The sequence below is a fragment of the Glossina fuscipes genome, unplaced genomic scaffold (assembly GCF_014805625.2).
Source record: "Glossina fuscipes isolate IAEA_lab_2018 unplaced genomic scaffold, Yale_Gfus_2 3, whole genome shotgun sequence".
Classification (NCBI taxonomy): Eukaryota; Metazoa; Arthropoda; class Insecta; order Diptera; family Glossinidae; genus Glossina; species Glossina fuscipes.
The window spans coordinates 6,176,812-6,190,651 of record NW_023998417.1 but is presented as its reverse complement, the minus strand read 5'-3'; the positions used below and the strand labels follow the sequence as shown (position 1 = coordinate 6,190,651).

Here is a 13,840-nt window from a genome sequence, read left to right as displayed (position 1 = left end):
TTGTGTGTCATTTGTATCATAAAGTTATAGGAATATACGATGGGACAATCTGCTCAAGGTGCCCTTTTTACGACTTTACTTATAATAACTATCTTGTTTTACATTACTCCATATTCCACATAGCTCAAGGACGCATCCTTCAATAAGAAAAAAAAAAAAAAAAAATTGCAAAGTTTTTTATAACTGCTATGACATGGTATTGCAGTAATTTTAAAAGTACAAGTAAAGGCAAGGACAACTACTCGGGCGCACATGAATGAATAAAGTTCGATATCTTAATATTCAAAAAGTTATAGACTTTAAGTGGCGGGCGAAATATAAATGTAAAGCAAGATCACAAAATACCACTTCTGGTCCATTCATATTTGCATTTACTGTTTATATGAAAGAAAATTAGTTTTCCATTTCGCTTTGTAAAGACAATTAGTTTTCACTTCTTTTTGTTATTGGTGTCCGTTTAAAAAAAAAAAAGAATCATTAATTGACTTTGAGTAAAGTTACAATTTTTTCCAATTATTTTTTTATATACATCAATGTCATCAGTTTCTTTAAAATTGAACTGAATAGATGTCAACTGTAGTTTAATGAAATAGTCATTGCCAGCTGCAAATGATTACAGTTCCCACAGGCTTCAATGTATACCACATATAGAGTATAATAGAAATAAAGGTCTTTTAAGAAGCGAATGCACACGTAGGTAATAAATAGTATTCCCTGAGTGTGTGTATGCGTGTTTGTTAATAATAATAGCGTACATGTACGAACTTTATTTAACCAAGGATGTATCAATTGAAGTTAATACTCTGGAGATGACAGTTACAGATGACAATTCATTCATTTATGGTGACAGAAGAAAAAAGAAATATTTTGCAACAGATTATGCTCCACAATTTAGTCCATTATAAACTTATTCTATGTTTGAGAAATAGTGCAATTCTATTTGGTATAGAGATAGGAAATTTTTATGGTTCCCTATGCCCATGTTAAATGAAATCTTTCTTTCGCCGACAATCAATCAAATCGCCTACACCTACGTGGATACTTTGATACTTTCGTTGCAATGGTTATATGAGAGGTGGAAGGGAGAAAATTTTGAAAATAATAAATTTTCCTCGAACAATTTTTTAAAACAGAGCGTGACGAAAAAGTGAATCGTGAAAAGTGAAACATTTTCTATAGCGTTCGCCACGCCAGTGTACCAATTTTCATCAAAATATCTGAAAAATTGCGGCCTATGGGTTGAACACAAAAGTGCCTGGACAGACATTAGACGCACAAATGGATAGATAAGCTTAGATTGATACCGAAAATGATTAAGAATCGATCGGTATAATGTAAGGTGAAAGCATCCTAAGTCCCTCTGAGTTTTATATACGTCCGCCGTGCCATAATACCATAATACACACTTTATCGCAGGTGATGTAGGGTATAATGATATCTTCTATTGTGACTGTATATTGCGTAAGTTGAGTTCATTTTCAAATCATATTTTCAGTGCTCTATATGGACTATTGTGTACGCACAGGCCCTTTCAACAAACAGAAAAACACATCGACAAAGAAACTTACCTGGGTAACTAGTTATGGTCTTGTACTGACTAAGAATATTTTTAAGGCAGTTTCGTTATATTTTTCTACGCGTTTACCAATTGATTCATGCAGCGTTGGCTTCTAGATTTTTAATGATCTTTCCTCGCGATCATAAAATATCTAAATAAATAGTTCAATCAGAAATTATCATCAAATTCAAGAAAATAGTTTTTTTTTTTTAATATAAAATATACATATGAATAGATTCATAGAAAGCGACTCAATTGAATGCAAGTATTTCCTTTGATATTAATTGTTCAAGGTTGTTAATGCCCAACAATTTATTGCATAAAGGAAATTGTTATTGATTTTCTTTTCAATACAAGTTTACTATATCCTATGGTTTTGGTTATAAATTTTACATACATACATTATAGACACACACACACACACATATATATATATATATATATATATATATAGACAAACTTATATAAATATGTATATATATGTATTTCAAAATCCAAAAACCTAAGCATACAGTATATACTTGCAAGTGCAAAGGTAACCATAACTTAATGATATCATGCCCTTGTGCTTTCAAGGTGCACTCAATGCACGTCTGCAGATAACTATCAGTAAAGTCCTCTTATGCACAGGCTTGTTCAAAGCATAGTTCGTGTTAGAGGAGAATATTGTTATTATATCCCATTTTAAGATCGAACGTGATGCTAAATCTCTTGATTCTTAAATATGAAGAAGAGGAAGAATAATTTTTTATAAAAAAAAAAAAAACAAGTATTCTCTAAAGTATTTCATTTCCAAAATTTGTAAAAAAAAAACTTTTCTTTGCATTTAATGTCATCTGGAATTTATCGTTCGTATTGAAATTTTTATTCAGTATAAAGTAAATTCTCGTTAACGTCATTTGTTAACATTTTTTTTTTTAGTATTTTGTGAAATGTAAAAAATGAAAAAAAAGAAAAAAATTTTTAAAATACGTAAGCGTCTTCATGTCGGAGCGTCCATCCAATGCTGTGAAGTGGTGAGCTTTATGTTGCAGTCATGGCAACACGATTACTGACATGTGGATAGAAATATTGTAACAGGCACAAACTTTCTCCCAAAACTCCAATTAACATCTAAAGATCGACATAAATCCAGTTGTAATCAATCCTTCCTTAACTGTGACATTGCTTGCGGCAATAATTTATGAAATGCTTGGTTGTACGCTTAAGGATATATGATTGTAACGTGTCCTTTTGCTTTCTATATTTTCGATTTTTTTATAGAAAAAAAACTGTTCGTAATGAAGATTGGTGTTAAAAGTATATTGTCAAAAAAGAAAAGAAAAAAAAAAAAAATAAAAGAAAATGAGTTGCAACCAAAAAAAAAAAAAAAAAAAAATAGATAGAAAATTTTCCTACCGCTAAATACCGACAGTTTTGATAGATGCGGCATTGCTTTCATCTTTTTCAAAAACTCTTCTTCCATTCAATTTGTAAAGTCTTCCAATACTCTTCTGTCAGGAAGAGCCTCTTCCGACTATGTTTGAGGAGATTGATGAAAACTTGAAATCATACATTCCGCTTAGTTATCAGGGCGAGCTTTCTCTAGTGTACATTTTAAGAAAATTTAAAAATTGATTTCGATATTTCAGGCGGGTGGTATTAAAAGGACAACGCAGCATTGATCTATAAAAGATATATCAGTATATTGAGAAAATGATTGCCTAGATTCATGTCCTTTCAAACATTTTTGTAATATTTTTTCCTACTTTGAGGCTTTTTTTATAATCAGTTTAGAAGTGAAAGAAATTGTTTTGTTGATGTGAGCTTGACAATCTACGGGTGGAAAATTTGAATGCATATAACTCATAGCGGGCCGAAAGTATATTGATCGCAGCATATGAAAGTTACTTCTCGCACATGGGGCAGCTATTCTCTTAAACGTTTTTTTGTATAGCGAGTAATGAAAAAGATATTTAGATGCAATGTCCCTTACATATAATTTTAAGTATAATTATTAATAGCCTTTCACATGAGCTAAAGCTTTTATAATCATGTAAGCGAAAGTAATAAAATAAAATATATATGTAATTTTTGCGGTCAAGCAGCCAACATTGCATCTCTAGCAAGTAAAATTTTTAAAAATACAAATATCTAAAGGAAAATCTTTATTTTAGTCTCGTGATGAAAAAAAATTTACTTTTTTTACGTATTTTACACGGTATCGCTGTTAGTAGACTTTTGCATTAGGTGTGTCTTCACAAAATCTAACAGAGTTATTCGTTCACAAAGGTACAGGAATATCGTACCTCATTTCATTTTATTATATACTCATTAAAGGAGAAAACAAAGGAGTAATAAATACTACTTTTAATGCGGCTCCTCAAGGATCGGATGTTATTGACTTTACTTCGCCCATATTCTCGCTGTACGTACGTACGTGTGCCTCCATTATTCTATATGTTATCTGCTTTCTTCCGTATGTATTGACTTTTATAATCTGTTATTGTAGTAAAAAACTTCAAGTTATTTTATTACTTTTTCGAGTTTTATGTTCTTTCCTTTTAGATGTTTTCAAAAAAAAAATAAATAAATAAATAAAAAAAAAAAAAAATAATGTCAATTTAGTTTAAAATTTATAGTCAAACGTGGTTTTTTCTTCCACTCTTTCCTAATATACTTCCGTAGCTTATTGCACTTTAGTTTAGTTTAGTTCCTTCTTAGATTAGAAAATTTCTGGTGTAACTGGTATACTTGGGAAACCATACATACATGCATACATACATACATATATGTAAGATGTTTACGACTTTTTCCGTTGGCATCCAAGCTAAATGGGTTTCCAAAGCAATCAAGTTATTTGTAGGTAATTGGTGCAGGCAAACAATTTACGACTTGTCAGTTAGCAAAAAAAAAAAAAAAGAAAAAACGTACCTAGGAGGCGAGAAAAAGACGAAACAGTGCAAAATGTACACTTATACCAATAATTTAAGAAACTTTTTTTTTTTTTTTTTACATTGTTTTTAACGAAAATAAAATGTTAAAGACTAAGGCAAATTACTTTGTGATTTGAAATAAATTTTCCCAATTATTGTACACTTTAGGTGAATAGAGTTTGTTTTCATTTCTACTTTAATTTAGCGAAGAAATTACGTGAATCAAGTGAACTTGCATATAGCAAAACAAAAGTGACATGTAGTCATCAGTCAGTAAAAAAAAAAAAAAAAAAAAAAAGAAAAAAAAAAAAGAAAAACAAACGAAACCATGTTAAAGTAAACACAAATGTCATCAGTGCATGCCTGCGAACATTTTTGAAGCATGTGGCTTGGTGGGCACATGGTAATGAAGTCCTTGATGTGACATTGTTTTGCTTATGAGAAACATATGAAAATAATATAATTAAACTAATGAGTAAAATGTTACATAAAATATAACCACATACCGAGAGAGAGAGAGAGAGAGATAGAGAGAGATAGAGAGAGATTTAGATACTGTTGTAAATATAATATCACTTTAGCGCTTATGTGCACACACAGATGAGCTACTAGATATTATTATACGCAAGAAATATATAAACATGTGTAGGCGTCGTCTGAATAAGTGTTATTATCTGATTTCATTTGGAATGCTACGTAAATGATGATGATGGTGTATGCTTTAGGCTAAGCAAATACCCTTGAGTATCCATGTTCGAATTGTCTTTGTTGTTTTTGTTAGTCGAGCTCAAACTATTGCGTGCTTTTTAATAATTACTAACGTCGTCTAATGTCGCATTTAAATGACATGTGAGTAGAAATTTAAAAATAAATAAAAATTTTTCTCTTCTATTTTTTTGTTATGTGAAATGTAGGCCTATTGTCGGATAGATGGTCATTTTTAAAATATATTTTAAGCAAAGTAACTAAGACATTACGAAATGTTAGACTTCTATACTCAGTTTACGTTTTATGAAGACGTCATAAGCGTTGAGTAGTAGAACCCTTTATACAAGTGCATTCTTATCCTTTAATTCTAAATATGAAGCATTTTTGCAGCGATTTTTTTTTTTTTTTTTTTTTTTTTGGTAAAACTACCATGAAAAACTACCAGCTAAGCAAGCTGTCAACGAAAAGCGAAAGTAAGGTCGACTTAATATCTTATGCTATGTTAGTAGTCTTTAAGTCTTCGTAAATTTTGTTTTTTATTTATTTTTTTTTTGTACCATCGGAAGTGGACAAGAATTTTCTAAACTATGCAGTGAATAATGTTTGGTATAAATTACATAAAAAGGAACTAATGCAATGAACTTTCGTGAATGGAAATAAATTAAAATCGATAAAGTGCATTAAAGCGTTGACGAGAAGAGTAATAGGCAAATTTATGCAGCATAATATAATGCTGCAAGTATCAAGGTAAAAACCTTGAAATTAAAGTAAAAGTTGAAGTAGTTCTTAAACGTAAATCAAATGTTTAATAACTGTTAGCAGCAAAGCAATGTGAAATGCAATTCAGGAAAATGATTTCTAATGTTTTTCGTAATTGCGATTTCATAAAAAAAAACTAAAAATTTTGTAAACAAATTGCTTTTATAAAGCAGTAGACCATCATATGCTGATGGAACCCTATCCGATACTCTTAAATTCTTATTGCTTTGCAGTACAGGATAAAAAATGGGGTTTCTGAGCTATCGAAACACGTCATTTACTGCCTCCACCATTTCCATTCTTTTATGAGTCGCGAAGAACAATCTTTGCTAGCTAAGAGTTATTATCATAGCAAATAGTTTTGCTAGCAATGTCTAGCATGATCCAGTCCGCTTAAAAGACTGCATTTAATCGAGTAACATTTTTGCAGAGTGCATTTTTTTTTTCTAGCTTTCAAAGGCATTCTCTGTAAACGTTTCAACTCTATTCATTTTTTCCTTCTTTCCTTTAAAGCGAATTCTAGCTGAATTTCTCGTAAAAAGGACTCACTCTTCCTTGGCTGTTATTTGTTAATACGTTGCCACTACGTTAGCGCACGCATCATCTCCTGATAAAAATTTAGATATTTTTAAAGAAATTCAATTCCATGCATTCCCGACAGCCCTTTTCATATACAAAACCAACTTGCTTTTGCCAGGAACATGTTTCGTTCAAGCCGTAGTTTTACTACGAGAAGTTGCCTGTGATTTTAGAAATAAAATTTGAACCTTGAAAGTAAGTCGATATATTTAATGCAAAAATTAAATCAAACATTAAAGAACGGTTTGAAATTATGAAAAGAAAAAAACTGTTGGAATTGTTTTAAACCCGAAAGAAATGGTAAAAATCATTGCCGGCTTTACCTTGAAAGCGAAAGAAATCGTTCGCTAATAGAAAGTAGTAAGCTTTTCAAAATAGTATACAATTATGTTTAGCAATTTTGTTGTTTTATTTTGTCGCTTAGCAAACGTAGCCATAATCTAATAATGTTGGTGTCGCGAAATTGCGAGAGTAAAAAGACGAAAGTTGATGTTATTTATTATCATAAGAAAATGTTGCAAATGTTGTAAATTTGTAATTCAAACAAAACATTGAGTGTAGATGAGATGCAAGTTATCTTGCATAAAATTTTATTGCTATTTCATCATTTGAGGATAAGATAAATTCGAGCAAGTCAAATCGTCATTATTTTCAAATTTCATATAATAAAAATTTATATAAATTTTTTCCTACATTTGACGGATAAATTTTAATATTATATCAAAGAAAACTTTATTTGCAAATAAACATACGAAGCGTGCGTACATGTTACGATTGAATGATTACACAATTTCTTGTTACTTGTTTCTCTTAGAGGGAAAATAAATGGCACATGAAGCTAGCTATAACAAGGCTATTTATGTAACAGCTGGATAATACAATACAATACTTACTTAATTGTAATGATTGATTCACTCAAATGTTAAACAAATAATTGTTCATTTATCCTTACATTTATTGTTCATTTGTGTTACAAACATAAACAAATAGACAACAAAATATTTAAATATTTTATTGCTTTTTATACCATAAGTACAAATTTATTGCGAACACATTCACATTGATAGTAAATTTGCTTTGTTGTGAGATGCGTCAGGCGTTGTTGCAACCATAAATCATAAACTGCTTCGGTTAAGCTAAAATGATTGATGGGCTGTTGTAAACCATCGGTGAAATATTTGAAATGTTGTCTATAAACGAGAAAAAAAGAAAAACTAGTTTCGTCATACCGTAATGTGTAATGAAAGGGTTACATTACTTCTGGGTTTACATTGGGTTATTTCCGTAGATTCATTTATTACATCTCTCTACATTTGCGATGTACGATATATTAAGTTGGCGCGAATTCAAAATCATTTTTTAAATCGACTTGAGTATATCTACTTGTCCGTCCATTTTTCTAATTTAACAAAAAATCCAGTGAACCAAATTGAGACCTCAATATATATATAAGAGTTCTGACAAAGGGTTAAGGTTTTCTATGGAAGCAAGGTGCAAGTGTTATGGCGAAAATAAGTGAAGAATAATCACACTTTCGACCACATCAGTTGGCGTTTTTTTTTGCTCCTCTTTCCCTTAAGGGGGTCACAAGCGCATAGCATGCTTCTACATGCAAGCAAGTTACAATTTTTAATAGTTTATCAAGAAAATGGTGCTTAATGGGCGTCCTTACTCAAATGCTTGGTGAATGTTGTTTGTATTAATTCTTTGAATACATAAATGCCTACGCAGTCGTTAACTACACGTGCTCCCACCTTTCGGCCACGTTGATGATGGCATTGAGTTGAAAATCGTTGTTGTCTAGTTAGATTCTCAACGTTGTCGCGCGTGGAAAAGATGCACAACTTCTGATATTACGTCCAAACACAACTAATGAAATGCAAATAAACGCGTTGGCTGTTTGCCTGATGAACGAAACTGCTACTCATTCATTATCGATTGAGTTTCTGCAACAGAAGCATGGCATAGTTTTTTTCGGTCCTGCTACATTAGATAATATCTCTTATCGACGACAGACGTGTTATGCTCAGTATTTCTAGATTCAGAAATTGCCCTCGTTTCCAAAGAAAGTAAATCACTATTAGCGAAGCAGATGCTTCTTCTATGTTTCTTATGTAAGATCACTAGATCAATCCTTCTTCTCTTTCAAACTGACTGAGAATTCTGTTTAAAGGCAAAAAAATTTAACTAGTTATGGATATCTTGGTGGTGAAAATATCAAAGTTACTGCGTCTTTTAGATTTGAGGGGAGTTTATGCGGTAAATTTTTGCATTACACCTGTCGAAAGTTTTCGAACGATTATGCAAATTTTCACGTTTCGGTATAAGTTTCGTACTATTTTTATATTCGATTCTTGCAAATCCAATTTTAATGCATTTTGAATATTAGTAAGGTTTTTGAAAGGGACTATCGCTTTATAATGAACTTTCAATCAAAAATTGCGAATTGTGGATCCATGTCATAGTTGTCACCTTTTCGTTTAAGAAGGACTTGGCCAATATATAAATTGAGCGTAAGACTACCTCCTGGTATAAGTTGGTAAAAATACTATGATATTTTTCATATTCAATCGCGGATCTTCCAAATTTTTAGAGCAAATAGTTGTTTCCTACATAAACTTTGGCAAATGTAGATAACTCAATGAGTTCAATGGGTATTTTATAACAATTATTGCATATTTTTTTACGACACAAACGAAATGATTACAGATGCCTTCGTATTTTTAAATAGTGCTTCGAAACCTGATAATGACATTTTTGTAACCAAACAAACACCGTCGAATTCATTTTGCCAAACGAAAGGTAATTTGTTTTAAAGCAGAAAATAAAAAGAAAAAAATGCAACGAACTTATAAAAGAATTTAGTAGTGAAAATACCGAAATATGTCAAAAACAAACAAACAACAACTCATTAAGTCTAGATATTTCATTTTTTCGTTTTCTTATTTTTTTATATGTTAATATTACGACAAGACATGAGTACACATATGGCAAGACACGGATTCATGGTGATGATAAATTGATTTCGTTATGGGAAAAGTTCAAAAAAGAATTTGTTTTACGACCTAAAGTGCAGAGCTTTAGATGATGCATGTAATGTTATTGTGGTTAGTTCCTGAAGCTTATTCCGTCAACAATGTAGGCTTTCAAATTTGTGTGTCATATGAGCTTTACAAATTTAATTAAATTTTCATTTTATTTATTATGTTTGTTTATCTACTGGCGCGCCCGCCCTCTCTTTTTGTACATTTTCAAAGAAATCGGAAATATATTACAAGACTCAATAGAATAGCACGTCGCTCAATAATTCCCGAAACTAATACATGAATGGTGCTGCCTCTAATAAAACAAGTGTATTTCGTTTTATAAAATTCCAAAGCTGTTGAAAAAATTCATAGCACTTCGATCACTATGGTTACCGGTAGCCAAAGCCATAAAAAATGGGAATTTCTTGTGTTAACCAAGCATTGCCTTTTGACAAAACTCTTCTTCGAAGAAAACCACATATTGTGTAGTTGGTTTGCTGATGATACTGAATAAAGTGATTGTCGAAAATAATTTCGATAAATGAATTCACTAAGGGATAACTGACATTGCAACGATATCATCACAAATTGATTGTGTTGCATAGTGTAGGAGATTTAGGGATATTTAGGCGTGGGAGAGTCTCTTCCAAATGGGTTTCGCCTTCACTGCTGCTCAGAGTCCTAGGCAACGTTAACTTTTCGGAATTCTTAAGTTAGATACTATGATGATTTGCTTATTCTAACTAGAATCGTTCTATGAACACATGACAATGAAAAATGTTAGAGAAGCTTTGGCCTTAAAGCAGATTTCTTTGATGAATAAAATCAAAAATTATTTTTATTTCTTGATTGGTTCCGGAACTTATTGACAGACGTATTACATGAAATCAATGTGGCCGACTTATCCTTAAGGATTTTAGTGGCAAAGCTTGACAAAATGCAAACAAACAAGTTTAGCATGTTTCTGAATCATTTACATCGGCATAATAAAAAAGAAAGAGAAAAGGAAAACAAATAACATGCACATTTTATCCAAGAGATAAAATTAGGCCAACATAGTGTGGCATGACTAAAGTTATGAGAGACATAAATCAATTTAATTTTGTTTTTGTTATATTGAGCAAACATTTGGAAAATTTCTATTTTGACTACATTTTTATCACAATTTGGTTTCAAAAATTGGGAAACGGCAAAACTACATTATTACATTCAGCTGGGATCGATTCTTCTGATACTCACGTTTCAAAAAAAATTAAATTTCCATAACTTTACTCAAAGGGATGTCAGTTTAGCTATCTTGGTTAACTTTGGCTAGCTTGGAGATAAAATTCCATATGTCTTGGATGTTTTGTAAGCGTTGTAAGCGATCCAATATGTAGAATAGATCCCTTGTGTAATAGACTTTATGTGGACTCAAACCCTTTTTGTTATGGACATTTAACCTATACACTTGAAAGATCTCTTAAATTTGAGCGTATATCTCTAATGAGGGCGGTCTGTGGCAACATATGCAACCCTGTTCCAAAGAAAGAATTTACCGAGTTTCTGTTAATATTAATATGAAAATAATAATCGGTCCATATGTTTAGTTGATTATTAATGAATTTTTTTGTAAAAAACTTATTTTTGAGTTTTTTCTGTCTTTTACACATCTCTGAGCGATGATAGGGTTTCGATTTGATTTATTTCAAATTCTTTAATTGCGATAATTTGAAAACTAAGGCAACGCATTTTAATTTTCAAACGGATCTTTTTCGAACTTAACGATAGCTAAAGAAACCTTGATCCCGCTAAGAGGGATATGCATGGAATAATGGTGATGAAGAATAATAATGATTGGCAGTTAGTAAGCGATCGGACCGATGTGAAAAAGTGAAGACTAATGGACAGACGAAGGTAAACAGAAAGAAGAATAGTAAATTAATCAATAAGCGGACATCAGTGTAGAGTGCATGTACTGATGAAAATTTCATATATATAGTTGAATTCTATATTGCACGTAAAGTCTTTACTTTCATACATTTTATGTCCGCGGCAGTATGATGGCTTTTAGTTTTGCAGCGATTTCTAGACTTAATTTGAAAAAGTCAGCAGAAACGTGATCTAAAATTTTTCGTTTAAATTTGGGTTAATATTCAATAAACATGTATTGTTATCTGGATTGTTCAGCTTTAAGTATGAAGCACATAGGCCGATAAGTTCTTTGACTAACCCAACAATTTGCTTTTATATATGCAGCAGATCCACTTATGCTATGAAAAATTTAATAAACCATCTATTTTATAATATGCAAGCAACATTAACTTATTGCGTGTCTGAAGAGTTGGCGATGCGGACGTTAATTGCTTATTATACGCTCATAAAAATCCATTCATTCCGAGTTCATAAGTTTACAAATATTATAATAAAATGTTTGCATTTAAATAGCATAGAAAAAAAAAAAAAATAAAGAATTCATTAAGTTTTTAAGTTTCTAATCTAAAGGTGAGCTAAGTAAATAAATTGTGTAACACAATAAATATGCTAGAGATGTATTTATATAAAATCGTAATTTTTTACAGAGCAATTTTTTTGGATTAAAAAACATTTTATACTTGGAATTTCTATTGCCAAGTAGTTTTTATTCTCTCGAAGATGGGCGTATATTAAATTCGCCAAATGTTTGCAAAGGCGTCGCGAGAAATATTCACTGGAAATGCTTATGCTCAAGTGTACGCGTTCTTGCTTAGTGTAAATATAAGAAACGATTTAGTTATATATATCTGCCTAAGTCTTTCGGTCAATTTGCTTATTGCGATTGTGTGTTAGTTACTTTTATTAAGTTTTGCCCAGGAAAACCTATACGACTTTAAATATGCACACTTTGTATCATCTGTTCTGCAATACATTTGGAAATTACTTAAATCGATAGAAAAGTTCGGTCACAATCACCGAGACTCCGGTGAACATTCCTATATAAGCACGGGGACGTTTGTGATGACAGTTGACTATTGCTTTGAGCATGTTGCGTCTGCTAAGCTGTCGGTTACATATGTATTCTTGTCGGATGTATGTATGTATTAGTAGATTTCTCATGAACGGTTACAGTTGTGGAACCTTTGCAAAGCTTAGAATGGTTGCATACATTTTTGATAATGACGAATTGGTAGCAAAATCTCTCCAGCTTGTGTTTGTCGTCGACTTCTCCGTTTATTGTGCAAGTAATTACAAGGCAATTTAGCATAAAGTCATCCATTCATTTTCGTGAGGCCAAGCGAGTTCGCTTAATCGAGTCATAGATCAAAACATTTTCATCGAAAATGACGATCCTTGCGTTATAATGTTTTTATTGTCTTTTAAAGTTTGACGTTTATGTATGACTACTGCTGCGTTTAAGGCGGTCATATGAAATATATCAATCGTTGAGGCTATTAGACTAACTGCAGCTAAAGCATTTCTGTCGGTTTTAGATTTAAGCTTGAATACCATATCTACGTTGATGATAGTTGCAATGAATGCTCAGCGTTTACCGCCCCAGGCACATTTCCATTAAGTTGCGGTAGCTTCCCTATCCTCTTTCCCTTTTCCTACTTTCCGTCTGTCGACAAATTACACGAATAGGGGAAATCTTCTCAGTGTGACTGGTCACATTACAATAGTGAGTATCAAGAGGTTCGATTCAAGCTAAAACTAATTTCTTTTTCATTCGCTTTTATGACATTATGCTTTTTTTTTTTTTTTTTTTATATCTACATTCGTTTATATTTTTATTGCAAGTTTGCATGTCTTGTATAAAAAATGGTTTTTCACTTTTGAAAAATATACACTATTACTATAATATAATGGTGTAAATAAAAAAAATGACAAGTTAAAATTGAAACAGGATGTTGAAATTATTAAAATAATATTTATTCTAAAGAAATTTTCGTGGGTGTGCTTCAATGACAGTTTTTCCCGCATACGATGTATGCCAAACATATTTTGGTTCTATTATTGTAAAATGAAAAAAAAAAAAAAGAAAAAAAAAAAATGCAAAAGCATTGAATATAAACGACGCCATTGATGGCAATCGTGGCCTTGTCTACGCTAAACACACATATCAATAATTGAACTCACGCACGTATTGCACTTTATAACCCTTAGGTGTACTGAGCAGCACATGTGAATTGTTTTGTCTATCCTTTTTGCTTTTTAAGCATTTTCTTTGCAGTCAAAAGATAAACTTTACGACTGAACAATTTTTGTGTGTTACTATTTTATTTTAGGCGTACACACACACACACACACACACACACACACACACACACACACACACA

At 31.5% G+C, this 13,840-nt stretch overlaps 1 protein-coding gene across 1 annotated transcript in view; it reads left to right on the top strand.

The window, feature by feature from the left end:
* The window catches only part of LOC119635161 (5-hydroxytryptamine receptor 1), an 88,265-nt gene that overhangs the window by 26,060 nt on the left and 48,365 nt on the right, over positions 1 to 13,840 (top strand). The window lies entirely within an intron of this gene.